Genomic DNA, 21,086 nt, shown 5'->3' with positions numbered 1-21,086 from the left:
CTCGTTCTCTACCACTTCTCCTATGCACCATCTCTCATTCTCTACCACTTCCTATGCACAATCTCTCGTTCTCTACCAATTCCTATGCACCATCTCTCGTTCTCTACCACTTCCTATGCACGATCTCTCGTTCTCTACCACTTCCTATGCACGATCTCTCGTTCTCTACCACTTCCTATGCACGATCTCTCGTTCTCTACCACTTCCTATGCACGATCTCTCGTTCTCTACCACTTACTATGCACGATCTCTCGTTCTCTACCACTTCCTATGCACCATCTCTCGTTCTCTACCACTTCCTATGCACCATCTCTCGTTCTCTACCACTTACTATGCACCATCTCTCGTTCTCTACCACTTCCTATGCACCATCTCTCGTTCTCTACCACTTCCTATGCACCATCTCTCGTTCTCTACCACTTCCTATGCAGCATCTCTCATTCTCTACCACTTCCTATGCGCCATCTCTCGTTCTCTACCACTTACTATGCACCGTCTCTCGTTCTCTACCACTTCTCCTATGCACCATCTCTCGTTCTCTACCACTTCCTATGCACCATCTCTCGTTCCCTACCACTTCCTATGCACCATCTCTCGTTCTCTACCACTTCCTATGCACAATCTCTCATTCTCTACCACTTCCTATGCACAATCTTTCGTTCTTTACCACTTCCTATGCACCATCTCTCGTTCTCTACCACTTCCTATGCACCATCTCTCGTTCTCTACCACTTCCTATGCACCATCTCTCGTTCTCTACCACTTCCTATGCACCATCTCTCGTTCTCTACCACTTCCTATGCACCATCTCTCGTTCTCTACCACTTCCTATGCACAATCTCTCATTCTTTACCACTTCCTATGCACCATCTCTCGTTCTCTACCACTTCCTATGCACGATCTCTCATTCTCTACCACTTCCTATGCACGATCTCTCGTTCTTTACCACTTCCTATTCACGATCTCTCGTTCTCTACCACTTCCTATGCACAATCTCTCATTCTTTACCACTTCCTATGCACCATCTCTCGTTCTTTACCACTTCCTATGCACGATGTCTCGTTCTCTACCACTTCCTATGCACCATCTCTCGTTCTCTACCACTTCCTATGCACGATCTCTCATTCTCTACCACTTCCTATGCACGATCTCTCATTCTCTACCACTTCCTATGCACCATCTCTCGTTCTCTACCACTTCCTATGCACGATCTCTCGTTCTCTACCACTTCCTATCCACCATCTCTCGTTCTCTACCACTTCCTATGCACGATCTCTCGTTCTCTACCACTTCCTATGCACCATCTCTCGTTCTCTACCACTTCCTATGCACGATCTCTCATTCTCTACCACTTCCTATGCACAATCTCTCATTCTCTACCACTTCCTATGCACCATCTCTCGTTCTCTACCACTTCCTATGCACGATGTCTCGTTCTCTACCACTTCCTATGCACCATCTCTCGTTCTCTACCACTTCCTATGCACCATCTCTCGTTCTCTACCACTTCCTATGCACCATGTCTCGTTCTCTACCACTTCCTATGCACCATCTCTCGTTCTCTACCACTTCCTATGCACCATCTCTCGTTCTCTACCACTTCCTATGCACCATCTCTCGTTCTCTACCACTTCCTATGCACCATCTCTCGTTCTCTACCACTTCCTATGCACCATCTCTCATTCTCTACCACTTCCTATGCACCATGTCTCGTTCTCTACCACTTCCTATGCACCATCTCTCGTTCTCTACCAGTTCCTATGCACCATCTCTCGTTCTCTACCACTTCCTATGCACCATCTCTCGTTCTCTACCACTTCCTATGCACCATGTCTCGTTCTCTACCACTTCCTATGCACCATCTCTCGTTCTCTACCAGTTCCTATGCACCGTCTCTCGTTCTCTACCAGTTCCTATGCACCATCTCTCGTTCTCTACCACCGCATGCAGTGGTTGAACAATAACCTGCGTCACTTTCAATGTCATCTGCGGCTTGTTACTGCCATAGTCGGCTTTTTTGCTCATGTGCATCTGGTCTGAATAAGTCTCTCTTGAAGTCCTTGGCGTACACGTACCAGGAAGGACCGCACGCTTTTGGTCAGGTTCCAAATTCCTCATATGTCCCTTTTTAATGTCTGGAGAATCCATGTAAGCATTAAAAGAGAACTGACTTTGCAAAAATAAAACAGAAACAAATCTTGCATCTTCTTCCGGTGTTATTGTAGGCTATAGTCGGGTTTAGAGACTCTACTTCTGTCCCTCGACGTCCCTGACTACAGGCGGGCTGCAGAAAGCATGATGTCACACTTGCCTCACGCCATTGTTCCAATTGGACTTTCTTTCTTTCTTTAAAAGCCGCCACAGTCCTCTTAATGTTTGCAGTTTCATGTAGAAATCACATCCACGTTTCATACATGCGGACAACGCTCCAGACCAGAGGTCACCAACCTTTTTGAAACCAAGAGCTACTTCTTGGGTACTGATTAATGCGAAGGGCTACCAGTTTGATACACACTTCAATAGATAGCCAGAAATAGCCAATTTGCCTTTAACAAATAAATCTATATACAGTGGGGCAAAAAAGTATTTGGTCAGCCAGCGATTGTGCAAGTTTTCCCACTTAAAATGATGAGAGAGGTCTGTAATTTTCATCATAGGTACACTTCAACTGTGAGAGACGGAATGTGAACAAAAAAATCTAGGAATTCTAAAGAATTGATTCGTAAATGATGGTGGAAAATAAGTATTTGGTCAACCATTCAAAGCTCTCACTGATGGAAGGAGGTTTTGGCTCAAAATATCATTCATTCTTTCCTTAACACGGATCAATCGTCCTGTCCCCTTTGCAGAAAAACAGCTCCAAAGCATGATGTTTCCACCCCCATGCTTCACAGTAGGTATGGTGTTCTTGGGATGCAACTCAGTATTCCTCTTCCTCCAAACACGGCAAGTTGAGTTTGTACCAAAAAAGTTATATTTTGGTTTCATCTGACTACATGACATTCTCCCAATCCTCTGCTGTATCATCCATGTATCCATTTTGGTATAAACTCGAGTGACACTTCCCCTGTCATCATTTTCAAAATGGAGGAGGCTGATTTCAATACCGGTAATTTGAAATCACATAAAGGGAAGAAGAATAACAGCTATTCAGTAGGATTTAAGGTCCAAGCTTACATCACACTCAAATTTTTACGGCATGCCTTTGGTAAGTGCCGGAGTGAGAAGATGTTTTAAAATAATTAGCGCATGTTTACTTTTACTGCATGCCTTTGATAAGCACAGGATTGAGAAGAGGTTTTAAATTAATTAGCGGCCCGGCGGCAATTCGAGGAAATACAGTATATATATATATATATATATATATATATATATATATATATATATATATATATATATATATATATATATATATATATATATATATATATATATTAGGGGTGTAACAGTACACAACAATTTCGGTTTGATACGTACCTCGGTTCAGAGGTCACGGTTCGGTTCATTTTCGGTACAGTAAGAAAACAACAAAATATAAATTTTTTGGTTATTTATTTACCAAGCTGGAAAATGAACGGGGTGAAGCCTCGGCAAAAAAGCCAGACAAAGGTTGGAGGGTCGAGTGACGGCACCTAAGACAGGATACGGGACCAAAACTATGCACAAAGACAATGGAGGGAAATATTGTATTTTATCAGTTAAGTAACTGTAACTTTAAGGTTTTACTACTTAGGTATAAAATACTACACGGTCTAGCTCCATCCTATCTTGACGATTGTATTGTACCATATGTCCCGGCAAGAAATATGCATTCAAGAACTTCGGCTTATTAGTGATTCCCAGAGCCCATAGAGTGTTTTCTATTGGGGATCCAGTACCGCTCGCCTGTGCATCGGTTGGGGACGTCTCTGCACTGCTGACCTGTCTCCGCAAGGGATGGTCTCCAGCTGGCCCAACTATGACTGGAGTTTCACTGTTATGTTGAATCCACTATGGACTGGACTCTCACAATGTTATGTTAGATCCACTATGAACTGGAGTCTCACTATTATGTAAGATCCACTATGGACTGGACTCTCACACTATTATGTTAGATACACTATGGACTGGAGTCTCACTATTATGTTAGATCCACTATGGACTGGACTTTCACACTATTATTTTAGATCCGGTATGGACTAAACATTCACACTATTATTTTAGATCCACTATGGACATGACTCTCATATCATTATGTTAGATCCACTATGGACTGGAATCTCACACTATTATGTTAGATCCACTATGGACTAGACTCACACTATTAGGTTAAATCCACTCTGGACTGGACTCTCACTATTATGTTAGATCCACTATGGACTTGACTCTCACAATATTATGCTAGATCCACTACAGACTGGACTACCACTATTATGTTAGATCCACTATGGACTGGACTCTCACTATTATGTTAGATCCACTATGGACACACTCTCACTATTATGTCAGATCCACTATGGACTGGACTCTCACTATTATGTTAGATCCACTATGGACTTGACTCTCACAATATTATGCTAGATCCACTATGGACTGGACAACCACTATTATGCTACATCCACTGTGGACTGAACTCTCACTATTATGCTAGATCCACTATGGACTGGACTACCACTATTATGCTAGATCCACTATGGACTGGACTCTCACTATTATGCTAGATCCACTATGGAATGGACTACCACTATTATGCTAGATCCACTATGGACTGGACTCTCACTATTATGCTAGATCCACTATGGACTGGACTCTCACTATTAAGTGAGATCCACTATGGACTGGACTCTCACTATTATGCTAGATCCACTCGACGTCCATTGCACCAGTCACGGTCCCCTCCAAGGTTTCTCATTGTCCCATCGGGTTGAGTTATTCCTTGCCCTGATGTGGGATCTGAGTAGAGGATGTCGTTGTGGCTTGTGCAGCCCTTTGAGACACTTGTGATGTAGGGCTATACAAGTAAACATTGATTGATTGAAAGACGATAGGGACAGTAAAAAAAATTAAAAATAAAATTAAAATAATGGTTGGCTATGATTCACCCAACATCCTCCAACCCAGTCCACCTTCTCCGGAACCCGCATGGTCCTTCAGCCCTGAGCTGCGTGTTCTGCTGTGGCTTGATAAGAAGCAGTCACACGTGTGTATGTTTGTCTGCACATACCTGCACAAACACACTCAAGCCCCTTAAGTGGCCTTGGCTTACTGTGTGTGTGTGTGTGTGTGTGTGTGTGTGTGTGTGTGTGTGTGTGTGTGTGTGTGTGTGTGCGTGCGTGCGTGCGTGCGTGTGTGTGTGGGTGTGTGTGTACATACCCTGGTCAGGACCAGCCATTGCCAGAGTAAACAGAGTATGCCAGAATGTCACGGTCTGGGGCCTTCACACCTCGGTTGCAAATAACCCTGTCAGCCTCAGAGTGTGTGTGTGTGTGTGTGTGTGTGTGTGTGAGTGTGTGTGTGTGTGTGTGTGTGTGTGTGTGTGTGTGTTCTTGCAATTCTGACTTAATGGGGACATTGCTCTGTTTACACAGTCACCTTTAGGGGACTTCGGACGGTATGGGGACACAAAAAAAAAAACAGGTCCCCTAATGGGGAACCTTTTTATATGATTCTGAGGATCATGTCATATTTAATTTGAACTGTTTTTTTTCTTTAAATGGTCCTCAGTAGTCACGTACAAATTTGTTTGACTTACGCAAAATTATTTAAATTTGGTCCCCATGAACCATATAAACTCTTTTTCTCCAGGGTCCCCAGTAAATCTGATCAGCACATTACTTCATCAATCCAGAGATTTAAAGACGTGTATGAGCTAACTGGGCAGTGGACATGTTACTTCTTTTTTTTTTTTATGCCTCCACAACCTGTAGAAAGGGTGGTCCCCACAAGACATGAACAAATAATTGGTCCCCATTCCAAAGGATAACCAGTGTGTGTGTGTGTGTGTGTGTGTGTGTGTGTGTGTGTGTGTGTGTGTGTGTGTTCTGGCAATGCTGACTTAATGGGGACATCGCTCTGTTTACACAGTCACCTTTAGGGGACTTCTGATGATATGGGGACACACAAAAAAAACAGGTCCCCTAATGGGAAACCTTTTTATATGATTCCGAGGATCGTGTCATATTTAATTTGAACTTTTCTTTTTTTTTCTTTAAATGGTCCTCAGTAGTCACGTACAAATTTGTGGGAAGTATGCAAAATTGTTTAAATTTGGTCCCCATGAACCATATTAACTCTTTTTCCCCAGGGTCCCCAGTAAGTCTGATCAGCACATTACTTCATCAATCCAGAGATTTAAAGACGTGTATGAGCTAACTGGGCAGTGGACATTTTACTTCTTTTTTTTTTTATGCCTCCACAACCTGTAGAAAGGGTGGTCTCCACAAGTCATGAACAAATAATTCAAATAATTGGTCCCCATTCCAAAGGATAACCAGTGTGTGTGTGTGTGTGTGTGTGTGTGTGTGTGTGTGTGTGTGTGTGTGTGTGTTCTGGCAATGCTGACTTAATGGGGACATCGCTCTGTTTACACAGTCACCTTTAGGAGACTTCTGATGATATGGGGACACACAAAAAAAACAGGTCCCCTAATGGGAAACCTTTTTATATGATTCCGAGGATCGTGTCATATTTAATTTGAACTTTTCTTTTTTTTTCTTTAAATGGTCCTCAGTAGTCACGTACAAATTTGTGGGAAGTATGCAAAATTGTTTAAATTTGGTCCCCATGAACCATATTAACTCTTTTTCCCCAGGGTCCCCAGTAAGTCTGATCAGCACATTACTTCATCAAACCAGAGATTTAAAGACATGTATGAGCTAACTGGGCAGTGGACATGTTACTTCTTTTTTTTATGCCTCCACAACTTGTAGAAAGGGTGGTCCCCACAAGTCATGAACAAAAACTTGGTCCCCATTCCAAAGGATAACCAGTGTGTGTTTGTGTGTGTGTGTGTGTGTGTGTGTGTGTGTGTGTGTGTGTGTGGTCTTGCAATTCTGACTTAATGGGGACATTGGTCTGTTTACACAGTCACCTTTAGTGGACTTCTGACGATATGGGGACACAAAAAAAAACAGGTCCCCTAATGGGAAACCTTTTTATATGATTCTGAGGATCATGTCATATTTAATTTGAACATTACTTTTTTTTCTTTAAATGGTCCTCAGTAGTCACGTACAAATTTGTGGGAAGTATGCAAAATTATTTGCATTTGGTCCCCATGAACCATAAAAACTCTTTTTCCCCAGGGTCCCCAGTAAGTCTGAGCAGCACATTACTTCATCAATCCAGAGATTTAAAGACGTGTATGAGCTAACTGGGAAGTGGCCATGTTACCTAATTTTTTTTATGCCTCCACTACAGGTAGAAAGGGTGGTCCCCACAAGTCATGAACAAAAACTTGGTCCCCATTCCAAATGATAACCAGTGTGTGTGTGTGTGTGTGTGTGTGTGTGTGTGTGTATGTGTGCGTGTACGGTGTGTGTGTTTGAGAGAGAGAGGGAGAGAGAGTAAAAAAGTATGGTTGTTCAAGAATGTGTGGGTAGGCTGTAAGCTATAAGTGTATGCGCTTATTTAAGGGTGTGAGAGATAGAGAAACCGTCTCCATGTTTTGTTCGGAGAGCAGACTATATGAAGCCTCCTTGATGTAGTGTCAAGGAGCAATGAGTCATACGTCAACATTACATCGCCGTAATTGGCAACAGATATAGGAGCACTTTGGAGTCTAACCATGTGTCTACCAGGACAATTTCAGGGCTAATTTGGTCGTCATGTGTGTGAGTCGTCAGCGCGGCTCGGCCGACGTGCGGCGGCGTTAAAAGGCAGATGTAGGGAGCGGGGGTGTGTGCGGTGTAAAAAAGGTTGGTGTTGAGTTCCCAAAAGTGTGAGAGTGAAGTGTCGGAGCACTTAAAAGAATGTACAGGCGCACATCGACAAGGCTACTGTGACGTGATGGTCGAGTACGAGGCGGGCGGCCGAGGTATGCACACAAACCCGGGATGGCGGTTGTGGTATGCACACACACACCACTTAAACACCAGGGATGTCAACATGTCCCGTGTGACGGACAACATTAGTGAAGACGTTCCTGAGAAAGCAAACAAGTGGAAAAAAAAAAGCCCGCAAAAAGAGAGCGAATGGAAATGCTTTGTTGACCAAAGCAAGACTCGGGTTCGTGTCTGTACACTAACTCAGTTCCATTCCTCAAATAGTCCGGCTCTAAATAAGTATCCTGCAACCCTTGCCCTAAATATTGAGTGTCTCAAAGGGCTGCACAAGCCACAATGATGTCCTCGGCTCAGATCCCACATCAGGGCAAGGAAAAACTCAATGGGATGACCATGAGAAACCTTGGAGGGGTCCGCAGATGTGGGGACCCACCCTGGGCGACTGGTGTAATGGTCGTTGAGTGGATCTAGCATAGTAGTGAGAGTCCAGTCCATAGTGGATCCAACATCATAGTGTAAGAGTCCAGTCCATAGTGGATCTAACATAATAGTGTAAGAGTCCAGTCCATAGTGGATCTAACATAATAGTGAGAGTCCAGTCCATAGTGGATCTAACAAAATAGTGAGAGTCCAGTCCATAGTGGATCTAACATAATAGTGAGAGTCCAGTCCATAGTGGATCTAACATAATAGTGAGAGTCCAGTCCATAGTGGATCTAACATAATAGTGAGAGTCCAGTCCATAGTGGATCTAACAAAATAGTGAGAGTCCAGTCCATAGTGGATCCAACATCATAGTGTAAGAGTCCAGTCCATAGTGGATCTAACATAATAGTGAGAGTCCAGTCCATAGTGGATCTAACAAAATAGTGAGAGTCCAGTCCATAGTGGATCTAACATAATAGTGAGAGTCCAGTCCATAGTGGATCTAACATAATAGTGAGAGTCCAGTCCATAGTGGATCTAACATAATAGTGAGAGTCCAGTCCATAGTGGATCTAACATACTAGTGAGAGTCCAGTACATAGTGGATCGAACATAATAGTGTGAGAGTCCAGTCCATGGTGGATCTAACATACTAGTGAGAGTCCAGTCCATAGTGGATCGAACATAATAGTGTGAGAGTCCAGTCCATAGTGGATCTAACATAATAGTGAGAGTCCAGTCCATAGTGGATCTAACATAATAGTGAGAGTCCAGTCCATAGTGGATCTAACATACTAGTGAGAGTCCAGTCCATAGTGGATCGAACATAATAGTGTGAGAGTCCAGTCCATAGTGGATCTAACATAATAGTGTGAGAGTCCAGTCCATAGTGGATCTAACATAATAGTGAGAGTCCAGTCCATAGTGGATCTAACATAATAGTGAGAGTCCAGTCCATAGTGGATCTAACATAATAGTGTGAGAGTCCAGTCCATAGTGGATCTAACATAATAGTGAGAGTCCAGTCCATAGTGGATCTAACATAATAGTGAGAGTCCAGTCCATAGTGGATCCAACATAATAGTGAGAGTCCAGTCCATAGTGGATCTAACATACTAGTGAGAGTCCAGTCCATAGTGGATCGAACATAATAGTGTGAGAGTCCAGTCCATAGTGGATCTAACATAATAGTGAGAGTCCAGTCCATAGTGGATCTAACATAATAGTGAGAGTCGAGTGGGGCCATCAGGAGATCATCACCGCCAAAACAATCATGTGTGGATTTAACATGTTCCATGTCATAATACGTGGATTTATTGTATACCCTCGAGTCAAAATAATCGCCCAGGCTTGGTCTTTGGTATGACTCGGACGGGGTTTGAACTCACGACCTACCGATTTTCAGGGCGGACACTCTAACCCAGGGGTGTCCAAACTTTATCCACTGAGGGCCGCAAACTGAAAAATCAAAGCAAGCGGGGGCCATTTTGACATTTTTAAAAAAAAAAAACAATACAATATATGTATAAAAAAATATACATTTTGGCCTCCACTCAGGGGACCCCAAAGGGTTTTGGTCAAAAAAATATTAAAAATGTGTCATTATTCAGTGTTAATCAAGTTTTAAATCTGTAGATCAACATTAAGTCTCTCTGTCAATATAATGATTTTAAAGATTTAAGTTGTATGCTCTTTTTGTCACAAAAAAACAGTTTTTTAATGGAAAAATCATAAAAAATGCAATATTTTCACCCAATTGTTTTTTCAAGTGGATTATTAGAGATTATATAACAATTGGAGCGTTAAAAAGGTCAATAACTCATAACACCATTGATTTTAATTAATTATTATTTTTTTGAGCAATGACACTTAAAAACAAATCACACAAAAATTATTGGGGATTTATTCCAAAATAAATTACACATTTTTTTTATTGTTTACTTTTACACAATAATCTCGAGATCAACTTCAGATCCATCCGTCAATTATAAGTTTTATTGTTGTTTATGTTTTGTGTTTGTTCATTTTTGGCCCTTTTTTAAAAAAAACACACAAAATATACAACATTTTCCCCCCAAAAATATCTCAAAGTGGAAAATTCAACGTGACGTAATAATGACATTGATTTTGATTCATTATTATTTTTTAAATAAATAAAGCTTGCATGGCAGCTTTGTGTTATTATAGTAAACATTTTAACATTTTCTTGTTACATTTCACCCGTTTGCTCTTTTATATCACTTTTTACCTTTTAAAAATGTTTCAATCGTATTTTTAAAATGCGCCGTGGGGCCGTTAAAAAATGACCTGTGCACTAACCACAGAACCACCGAGCCGGATTTAGCTTCAGTGAATTTAATGAACAAAACAATCAAAGATCAGCATCAAAGATTTTCTTTCATCAGTTGTCAACTCACTACTCATCATCTCTCCATGGCAGTATTTACCTTTTAGCTCTCCCAGTGTGTGTTACCATGACAACCTCAACTTCCCCCCCTCCCCCTCCCTTCTGCCGTCGTCTGGGCTCGCACGATGCGCATTCATCGTATCCACGGTGCATTGTGCTACGAGCAGTACGTTTTGAAGAAAAAATAAGAGCACGGAGAGGAAAATAATCAGCCAAACCTTGTCCGTGTTTTTCCCCTTTTGAAAAAATGCTGCGGCAAGAGGACGGAAGAAAAGTTAGAGAGAAAATGAGATGCGTTTTCAAATAAAAAAATATGCATGAATCAACAACACCCGTGATGACACAATAGGTTTTCAGGGAATTAGGAAACAATTCAAATAAAAAATATGCACGAATCAACAACACCCGTGATGACACAACAAGTTTTCAGGGAATTAGGAAACAATCAGGTGGAAAATGACAGCAGGGAAGAAGTTACTTTGCTATGGAAAGCAACACAAAAGACTGAAAAGGAGGGCGGGGTCTCCTTGCTGTTACACATTTCATATCTGCTCTCATCTTTCCACTTCTTCTCCTCCTCGCCTTCTCTCCGCTGGAACAAAAAGCCGCAGCTTAGATAAGTTTTGGGCCGGGCTACGTCAAGACTCGCCTCAGGGCGAGTCGACACTAAGTCGGTAAACCCCTTAAACGAGTAATTATTAACAAACCCCCGTTTCCATATGAGTTGGGAAATTGTGTTAAATGTAAAAATAAACGAAATACAACCCATATTCAGTTGAATATGCTACAAAGACAAGATATATTATATTTTTTGCGTCCAAATAATCATTAACTTTAGAATTTGATGCCAGCAACACGTGACAAAGTTGGGAAAGCTGGCAATACATACTGATAAAGTTGAGGAATGCTCATCAAACACTTATTTGGAACATTCCACAGGTGTGCGGGCTGATTGGCAACAGGTGGGTGCCATGATTGGGTATAAAAACAGCTTCAAAAAAATGCCCAGTCTTTCACAAGAAAGGATGGGGCGAGGTACACCCCTTTGTCCACAACTGCGTGAGCAAATAGTCAAACAGTTTAAGAACAACGTTTATCAAAGTGCAATTGCGAGAAATTTCGGGATTTCAACATCTACGCTCCATAATATCATCAAAAGGTTCAGAGAATCTGGAGAAATCACTCCACGTAAGCGGCATGGCCGGAAACCAACATTGAACGACCGTGACCTTCCATCCCTCAAACAACACTGTATCATAATGGCAGCTACACATTCCATCTTAAACATCTAAAATTATTTTTTGGGATTGAAAAGCTTAACGGGCCGCATGTGGCCCCCGGGCCTTAATTTGCCCAGGTCTGGGTCTTGAGTTCAAACCCCAACCGAGTCATACCAAAGACTATACAAATGTGAGCCATTACCTCCCTGCTTGGCTCTCAGCATCAAGGGTTGGATCCATCCATCCATCTTCTTCCGCTTATCCGAGGTCGGGTCGCGGGGGCAACAGCCTAAGCAGGGAAGCCCAGATTTCCCTCTCCCCAGACTTTTCGTCTAGCTCTTCTCGGGGGATCCCGAGGCCTTCCCAGGCCAGCCGGGAGACATAGTCTTCCCAACGTGTCCTGGGTCTTCCCCGTGGCCTCCTACTGGTTGGACGTGCCCTAAACACCTCCCTAGGGAGGCGTTCGGGTGGCATCCTGACCAGATGCCCAAACCACCTCATCTGGCTCCTCTCCCTGTGGAGGAGCAGCGGCTTTACTTTGAGTTCCTCCCGGATGGCAGAGGTTCCCACCCTATCTGGAGGAAAACTCATTTCGGCTGCTTGTACCTGTGATCTTATCCTTTCAGTCACCTAGGAGTACCTAGGAGTCTTGTTCACGAGTGAGGGAAGAGTGGATTGTGAGATCGACAGGCGGATCGGTGCGGCGTCTTCAGTAATGCGGACGTTGTACCGATCCGTTGTGGTGAAGAAGGAGCTGAGCCGGAAGGCAAAGCTCTCGATTTACCAATCGATCTACGTTCCCATCCTCACCTATGGTCATGAGCTTTGGGTCATGACCGAAAGGATAAGATCACGGGTACAAGCGGCCCAAATGAGTTTCCTCCACCGGGTGGCGGGTCTCTCCCTTAGAGATAGGGTGAGAAGCTCTGCCATCCGGGAGGAACTCAAAGTAAAGCCGCTGCTCCTTCACATGGAGAGGAGCCAGATGAGGTGGTTCGGGCATCTGGTCAGGATGCCACCAGAACGCCTCCCTAGGGAGGTGTTTAGGGCACGTCCAACCGGTAGGAGGCCACGGGGAAGACCCAGGACACGTTGGGGAGACATAGGGAGAGGGAAGTCTGGGCGTCCCTGCTTAGGCTGTTGCCCCCGCGACCTGACCTCGGATAAGCAGAAGATGATGGATGGATGGATGGATGGACAAATCATTTTAACTTGGATTTTTTCCCTGGCTTCGAGACTCTCCCGAAGATCACTGCAGGAAGACACAACAAACTCCCTTTTTTGTCTCTCATGGACACACACTTGTTGTGAACTGTGGACTAGCGATGGCAAATACATCAAGGCCGCGGAACAGAGACACACTATGGCAGGGGTGTCAAACTCAAATACAGAGTGGGCCAAAATTTAAAACTGAACAAAGCCGCGGGCCAAAGTTGACCAAATTAACCTTCTGCTAGGGACCCAAACAAGTTTTACATTGAATATTGAACGAGCAAGGCTTGTATAACTTTATAGTGACGTACAAAATCGATTTTCAAATAATGTAGCATCCCGGAAGACTTAGCGCTGCAAGGGGTTCTGGGTGTTTGTTCTGTTGTGTTTTATGTTGGGTTATGGTGCGGATGTTCTCCCTAAATGTGGTTGTCATTCTTGTTTGGTGTGGGTTCACAGTGTGGCGCATATTTGTAACAGTGTTAAAGTTGTTTATACGGCCACCCTCAGTGTGACCTGTATGGCGGTTGACCAAGTGTGCATTGCATTCACTTGTTTGTGTGTAAAGTCCGCATATAGTATGTGACTTGGCCGACACAATGTTTGTATGGAGAAAAAGCGGACGGGACGACAGGTTGTAGAGGACGTTGAACGCAGTGCCTTTAAGGCATGTGAAGTGAATTATATTTATATAGCACTTTTTCTCTAGTGACTCAAAGCGCTTTACACAGTGAAACCCGATATCTAAGTTACATTCAAACCAGTGTGGGTGGCACTGGGGGCAGGTGGGTAAAGTCTCTTGCCCAACCACACAATGGCAGTGACTAGGATGGCGGAAGTGGGAATCGAACCTGCAACCCTCAAGTTGCTGACACGGCCGCTCCACCAACCGAGCTAAACCGCCCCAATGATGTTGTTTGGGTGGAAATCGAGAGAAATTCGGGAGAATGGTTGCCCCAGGGGATTTTCGGCAAGGGCCAAATTAAATTACACGGTGGGCCAAATTTGGCCCACGGGCCAGAGTTTAACACCAATGCACTATGGGCTTATACACACATCCACAAAAAAAATATATACGCCACACATACACCCTCCTGTCCCCCAATCCAACGTCCTCGACGCAAATCCCGTAGGGGTGATGAATGGATGGTCAGCGCCCGAGAGCTGCGACCTACCACCATGACCTTGAACTACCTTCCCTATGTTGCTAGATATCTGGAGATGTATGTTGTAATATGTACATGTGCTTTGCTATGGAGGGTTTTTCCCACTCCAGACTGGGCCCCCTTAGGAGCTTGTATAACTTTACGGGGCGCTGTAACCCCGTACACTGTTTGTTTGTCTAATCATCAACAGGTTTGTGCTGAAAACAAAGTTCCGTTGTACTTGTTGCAATGACAACAAAGACCTACCTACCTACCTAATAAAGACCTACCTACCTACCTAATAAAGACCTACGTACCTAATAAAGACCTACCTACCTAATAAAGACCTACCTACCTACCTAATAAAGACCTACCTACTTAATAAAGACCTACCTACCTACCTAATAAAGACTTACCTACCTAATAAAGACCTACCTACCTACCTAATAAAGACCTACCTACCTAATAAAGACCTACCTACCTAATAAAGACCTACCTACCTACCTAATAAAGACCTACCTACCTAATAAAGACCTACCTACCTACCTAATAAAGACATACCTACCTAATAAATACCTACCTACCTAATAAAGACCTACCTACCTAATAAAGACCTACCTACACACGTTGCTGTCGGAATGACGACAACTCATTCTGACCTCGTCTGCAGCGAGCGTGTTGGAGTATACTCAGAGTGTGGATGGTGAGAAGGAGGTGAGGGAGAAGGTGGTGTGGAGAGGCATCAAAGTGGGGAGAGGGAAAAGGATAAGTCTAGCCTAGAGGAAGAACTGAACCAGTTGGCCCACAGAGAGCGCAACTAATGGATATGGCAGCTAGGACAAGGATGACGGATGAGTGTGTGTGTGTGTGTGTGTGTGTGTGTGTGTGTGTGTGTGTGTGTGTGTGTGTGTGTGTGTGTGTGTGTGTGTGCTGGCAATGCTGACTTAATGGGGACATCGCTCTATTTACACAGTCACCTTTAGGGGACCTCTGACGGTATGGGGACCCAAAAACAGGTCCCCTTAAGGCAGGGGTGTCAAACTCAAATACAGAGTCGTCTGAAATGTAAAACTGAACAAAGCCTGGGGCCAAGGTTGAAGGAATTAACCTTTTAATAGGGACCCAAACAAGTTTTGCAATGAATATTGAACAAGCAAGGCTTAAATCGGGCAGCACGGTGGAACAGGGGTTGGTGCGTCTGCCTCACAATACGAAAGTCCTGGGTAGTCCTGGGGTCAATCCCGGGTTGGGGATCTTTCTGTGTGGAGTTTGCATGTTCTCACCGGGACTGCGTGGGTTCCCTCCGGGTACTCGGGCTTCCTCGAGCTTTTATAACGTAATAGTGCAAAAAATCAACTTTCAAAAAACAAACGAAAAAACATCAGTGGTATATTAAATAAAATGTAATTTTATCGTTTCTATTTGCAGCCTTCTGAGGTAAATATCCACATTAACTTTTTCCACAGGCTAATAAATTTGAAAATAAAATAAAAATTAAGTGGGCGGGGTTTGGTGGTAGCGGGGGGTGTGTATTGTTGCATTCCGGAAGAGTTAGTGCTGCAAGGGGTTCTGGGTGTTTGTTCTGTTGTGTTTATGTTGTGTTACGGTGTGGGTGTTTTGTCATTCTTGTTTGGTGTGGGTTCACAGTGTGGCGCATATTTGTAAAAATGTTAAAGATGTTTATACAGCCACCCTCAGTGTGACCTGTATGGCTGTTGATCAAGTATGTGTGTGTGAAAGCCGCATATTTTATGTGACTTGGCCAGCACGCTGTTTGTATGGAGGACAAGAGGACGCTCCCAATATTGTTGTCCGGGTGGAAATCGGGAGAATGGTTGCCCAGGGAGATTTTCGGGAAGGGCACTATAAACTTCGGGAGTCTCCCGGGAAAATCGGGAGGGTTGGCAAGTATGAGTATTAGCGGTGAATGTGGTGTTACCGGCGGCTCAGCTCTAATGTTAATTTGATATTGCCTCAAGGGCCAAATGAAATTAACCTATGGCTCTAAAGCCAGATGTGGCTCTTTTGATGACTGCATCCGGCTCTCAGATAAATCTGAGCTGACATTGCTTAACAGGATAAGTAATGAATAATTCCACTTGTAATCACAGTGTTAAAAACAACGTTCAAAATATAAAACATTCTCATGCATTTTTATGTTCAAAAAGTTGCGTTAATGGTAAGAAGTAATTAATTTATTATTGGTTAGTGTGGGGCTTGCCCTCCTGGGGGTTCTTCAGACCACCAAGAGCCTGTTTTAGGGTTACAATATTGTTTTATTTTATTTTTCTCTCAGTTGCTTTACAGCAATTGTCTTTTTCTCTTTCGTCCTCACTCGCGCTCTGGCTCCAGCCTCAACCCGGTCTCTCCTCCTGGCTGCTGCTTATAACAGAGCGACAGGTGATTAGATAAAAAGGCCCAGGTGGGCCATCTATGCACCTGACGCTGATTTCGAGGCCGGTCCTGGCAACATCCCGCTTTGCTGCAGGCCCGCAGGCCACGCCCCCTCCACAGTTAGCTTCAGAATAACAATGTTATTACAAAGAATAAGAGACTTATTATACTCTGGAAATGTTGGTCTTACTTAAAAATGCACGCGTTTAGTTGTGTTCAGTGTTAAAAAAAATATTATATGGCATAGCTCGGTTGGTAGAGCGGCCGTGCCAGCAACTTGAGGGTTGCAGGTTCGATTCCCGCTTCTGCCATCCTAGTCACTGCCGTTGTGTCCTTGGGCAAGACACTTTACCCACCTGCCCCCAGTGCCACCCACACTGCTTTAAATGCAACTTAGATATTGGGTTTTACTATGTAAAGCGCTTTGAGTCACTTGAGAAAAGCGCTATATAAATATAATTCACTTCACTTCACTCTAAGGGATATACATTTCAAAATATTTGACTTCTTGGCTCTCTCAGCCAAAAAGGTTCCCGACCCCTGTGCTAGGCAAATAAAATACCAAAATATAGAGTCAGTCGAGCTCTGAAAAACATTGATTGGCATCACATACTTGAGCAAGATCGCTTACAGACGCCTGATTATCTCTGCAGTTGAGTAAAGAAACACTCTACAGGGAAATATGAAATCCTCCCAGCATGCCGTGCTCAGTTTTTGTTTTAATCTTGCTTTCTCTCGTCATCACCGCCGTCCTTTGCCCCCCCGGCCTAAAAGAGTGTGCTGGCCGACGCTCACCTCGCGTCCTGCAGACGGGCGCACTAATCCTCTAACGTGGAGACGGCGAGGCGTGAAAGACTCCACCCGTGTGCTGCTGAAGATAACGGCCGAGGCTCGGCTTTTAGCGTGCTGGTGTTCGCGAGTCTGTGCCGCCTTAGGTTGAGAGGGGAGATAAAGGCGGAGGTAATTGGATGAAGGTTGAGCAATTAATAAAGGCCGGTGTAACAGGGCGGACAACCAGGGGGGGGGGGGGCCTGAATCGATGCAGGGATGAGTCGGAGCGTCCCAGTGTGCGCCATCGGAGAGATTATGCCTCGCCAGGCATGGCTGTCAGTCAGCCGGGAGCCAGATGTATTTACAAGTCCATGGAAAAGATGCACTGGGAAGAAAAATCTGCACAATTTATGGGAAAATACCAGCAGCTGCCAGGAATTCAGCCGCTATGTATGGGAATGTGGGGAGGCGTGGCCTGCAGTCCGACAGCGAGGCAGGGCACATTGTAGCCAGCTGCATGAAGGCGGCGAGGAGGCGTGGCCGGCAGTCCGATAGCGAGGCAGGGCACGCCGGAGCCCGGCCCAAGATGGCGGCGGGGAGGCGTGGACTGCGAGCAAGCAGCGAGGCAGGGCACGCCGGAATCCATCCATCCATCCATTTTCTACCGCTTATTCCCTTTTGGGATCGCGGGGGGCGCTGGCGCCTATCTCAGCTACAATCGGGCGGAAGGCAGGGTACACCCTGGACAAGTCGCCACCTCATCGCAGGGCCAACACAGATAGACAGACAACATTCACACTCACATTCACACACTAGGGCCAATTTAGTGTTGCCAATCAACCTATCCCCAGGTGCATGTCTTTGGAAGTGGGAGGAAGCCGGAGTACCCGGAGGGAACCCACGCATTCACGGGGAGAACATGCAAACTCCACACAGAAAGATCCCGAGCCTGGATTTGAACCCAGGACTGCAGGTACTTCGTATTGTGAGGCAGACGCACTAACCCCTCTGCCACCGTGAAGCCCCCACGCCGGAATCGACGGAATCGACCCCGCAAATATTATCAGCTGCGTGGGTCGCCCGGCTGGGCACAATTTTTAAATCTCCTCTCGCACTGTATAAAAGGGCGGCGGCCGTAAACGCCGGGCGGCGAGGCCAGCAGTCCGATAGCGAGGCACGGCACACCTTGGCCCGCTGCAAAAAGGCGGCGAGAAGGCGTAGCCGGCAGTCCGATAGCGAGGCAGGGGACGCCGGATGGCGGCGAGGAGGCGTGGACTGCGAGTAAGCAGCGAGGCGGGGCGCGCCGTAGCCTGCTGCAAGAAGGCGGCGAGGAGGCGTGGCCGGCAGTTCGATAACGAGGCAGGGCACATTGTAGCCCGCTGCAAGAAGGCGGCGAGGAGGCGTGGCCTGCAGTCCGACAGCGAGGCAGGGCAGACCGTAACCTGCTGCAAGAAGACGGCGAGGAGGCGTGGCCGGCAGTCCGACAGCGAGGCAGGGCACGCCGTAGCCCGGCCCAAGATGGCGGCGAGGAGGCGTGGACTGCGAGCAAGCAGCGAGGCGGGGCGCGCCGTAGCCTGCTGCAAGAAGGCGGCGAGGAAGCGTGGCCGGCAGTGTGATAGCGAGGCAGGGCACGCCGTAGCCTGCTGCAAGTAGGCGGCGAGGAGGCGTGGCAGGCAGTCCGATAGCGAGGCAAGGCACATTGTAGCCTGCTGCAAGAAGGCGGCGAGGAGGCGTGGCCTGCAGTCTGATAGCGAAGCAAGGCACATTGTAGCCTGCTGCAAGAAGGCGGCGAGGAGGCGTGGCCAGCAGTCTGATAACGAGGCAGGGCACATTGTAGCCAGCTGTAAGAAGGCGGCGAGGAGGCGTGGCCGGCAGTCCGATAGCGAGACAGGGCACATTGTAGCCTGCTGCAAGAAGGCGGCGAGGAGGCGTGGCCTGCAGTCCGATAGCGAGACAATGTTACCCATGCTGCTACCTATCACAATATAGTCATTTTCTAGAGACAAACCCCTGATATATCGAGTATATTCCATATAACGCCCAGCCCTAGTCCAAACAAAGGAGGCAGGTAAAACTAATGAGTTGTCATGGAAACTAAACCAAACCAGGGTGCACAAAAACAGGAACTAGTGGAGTCTTAAATAAACAAAACATAACTAAAGCAAATATGACCACAGAACTTGACACTCTTCTGTTTCTTGGTTTGCAGGAATTAACTTCATTTACTATTTGTGGATTTTCACAGTTTTACTGTTGCTATTTTACAATTGCATGCCACTGTTTGTACGGTCATGTTTTTTACAATGTGTGAATTGGGATGCATTATGTCCTGGAACAAAAAAAAATTGGTCGGGCGCGCCATTGGCTGCTGCCGCCGAGACTCAAGCCCTGGTCTTAGTCAGACCTACATAGAAGTTTTTTATTCATGTCTCTACGACATTCCTAACAGAAGTTACAAGCAGTTTTGTCTGGGTTTTTTCCTAGGGGGCACTGGAGCGCAATTTTGACTTTTGGGGTTTGTTTTTTTATTAGATGGCAATTTTTGCCAGTCCTGATGTGTGTGTAAAATTTGGTGAGTTTTGAAGCATGTTAAGGGGGTCAAATTACAGATCAGCGTTTCTGGATGTTGTTGATAAATGGCTTTCGCTTTGCATAGTAGAGCTTTAACTTGCACTTTGAAGCATTTTAAGGGGGTCAAATTACAGCTCAAAGAGGCAAAAATGACATTTTTTAGGAAACTTGGCGCAGGGGTTCTTTGAAGGCGCGTAAAATCAAAACCGGCGCAGTAATCAAAACTTTGTTGGATAGTTTTAATCAAAAGGGTTCAATCTCTTTCCTGTGCGAGTTTGAAGCCGAAACGACAAACGCACTCGGAGGAGTTTAAGTTTGAAAAAGGTGACGGGTTTTTACAAAACTTTTATTTTGACGGGGTAATTTTTAACTTCCTGTTGATTTTTGCTGAAGGGTGTCAATCATTTAAATGCAGGTCTAAGTGAGACCTACATAGAAGTTTTTGTTTCATGTCTTTCCGACATTCCTACGGAAAGTTACAAGCAGTTTTGTTTGTGTTTTCTTCCTAGGAGCAGTTTTTGCTGTGTTTAATTCAAAAATTGCGCTAGAGCGCATTTTTTAATTTTCGGGTTTAGTTTTTTCATTAGATCGCAATTTCTGCCAGTACAAGTTTGGTGAGTTTTGAAATATTTTAAGGGGGTCAAATTACAGCTCAAAGAGGCAAAAATAGCATTTTTGGCGAACATTTTGTATTGAAGGGGTTTTTGCCAACTTTTTGTTGATTTTTGCCCGAGAAAGTAAAATCATGAATTTTAGGTCTAAGTCAGTTCTACATAGAGGTTTTTTGTTTCATGTCTCTATGACATTCCTAACGGAAGTTATGAGCAGTCTGTTGTTGTTGTTTTATTCCTAGGGGGCGCTAGCGCGCAATTTTAATTTTTGGGGTTTGGTTGCTTAATAACTTGGGAATGTTTGCTATACCGACGTGTGTGTCAAATTTGGTGAGTTTTGAAGCATG

At 44.9% G+C, this 21,086-nt stretch overlaps 1 protein-coding gene across 4 annotated transcripts in view; it reads right to left on the bottom strand.

Annotated features, from left to right (window-relative positions):
* LOC133535433 (plexin-A1-like) overlaps window positions 1-21,086 on the bottom strand; it is a 508,851-nt gene that overhangs the window by 171,000 nt on the left and 316,765 nt on the right. The gene's annotated exons all lie outside the window — the stretch shown is intronic.

Source organism: Nerophis ophidion, linkage group LG16, assembly GCF_033978795.1.
Source record: "Nerophis ophidion isolate RoL-2023_Sa linkage group LG16, RoL_Noph_v1.0, whole genome shotgun sequence".
NCBI lineage: Eukaryota > Metazoa > Chordata > Actinopteri > Syngnathiformes > Syngnathidae > Nerophis > Nerophis ophidion.
The sequence above is the reverse complement of the archived record's forward strand: the minus strand, read 5'-3'. Positions and strand labels throughout refer to the sequence as shown.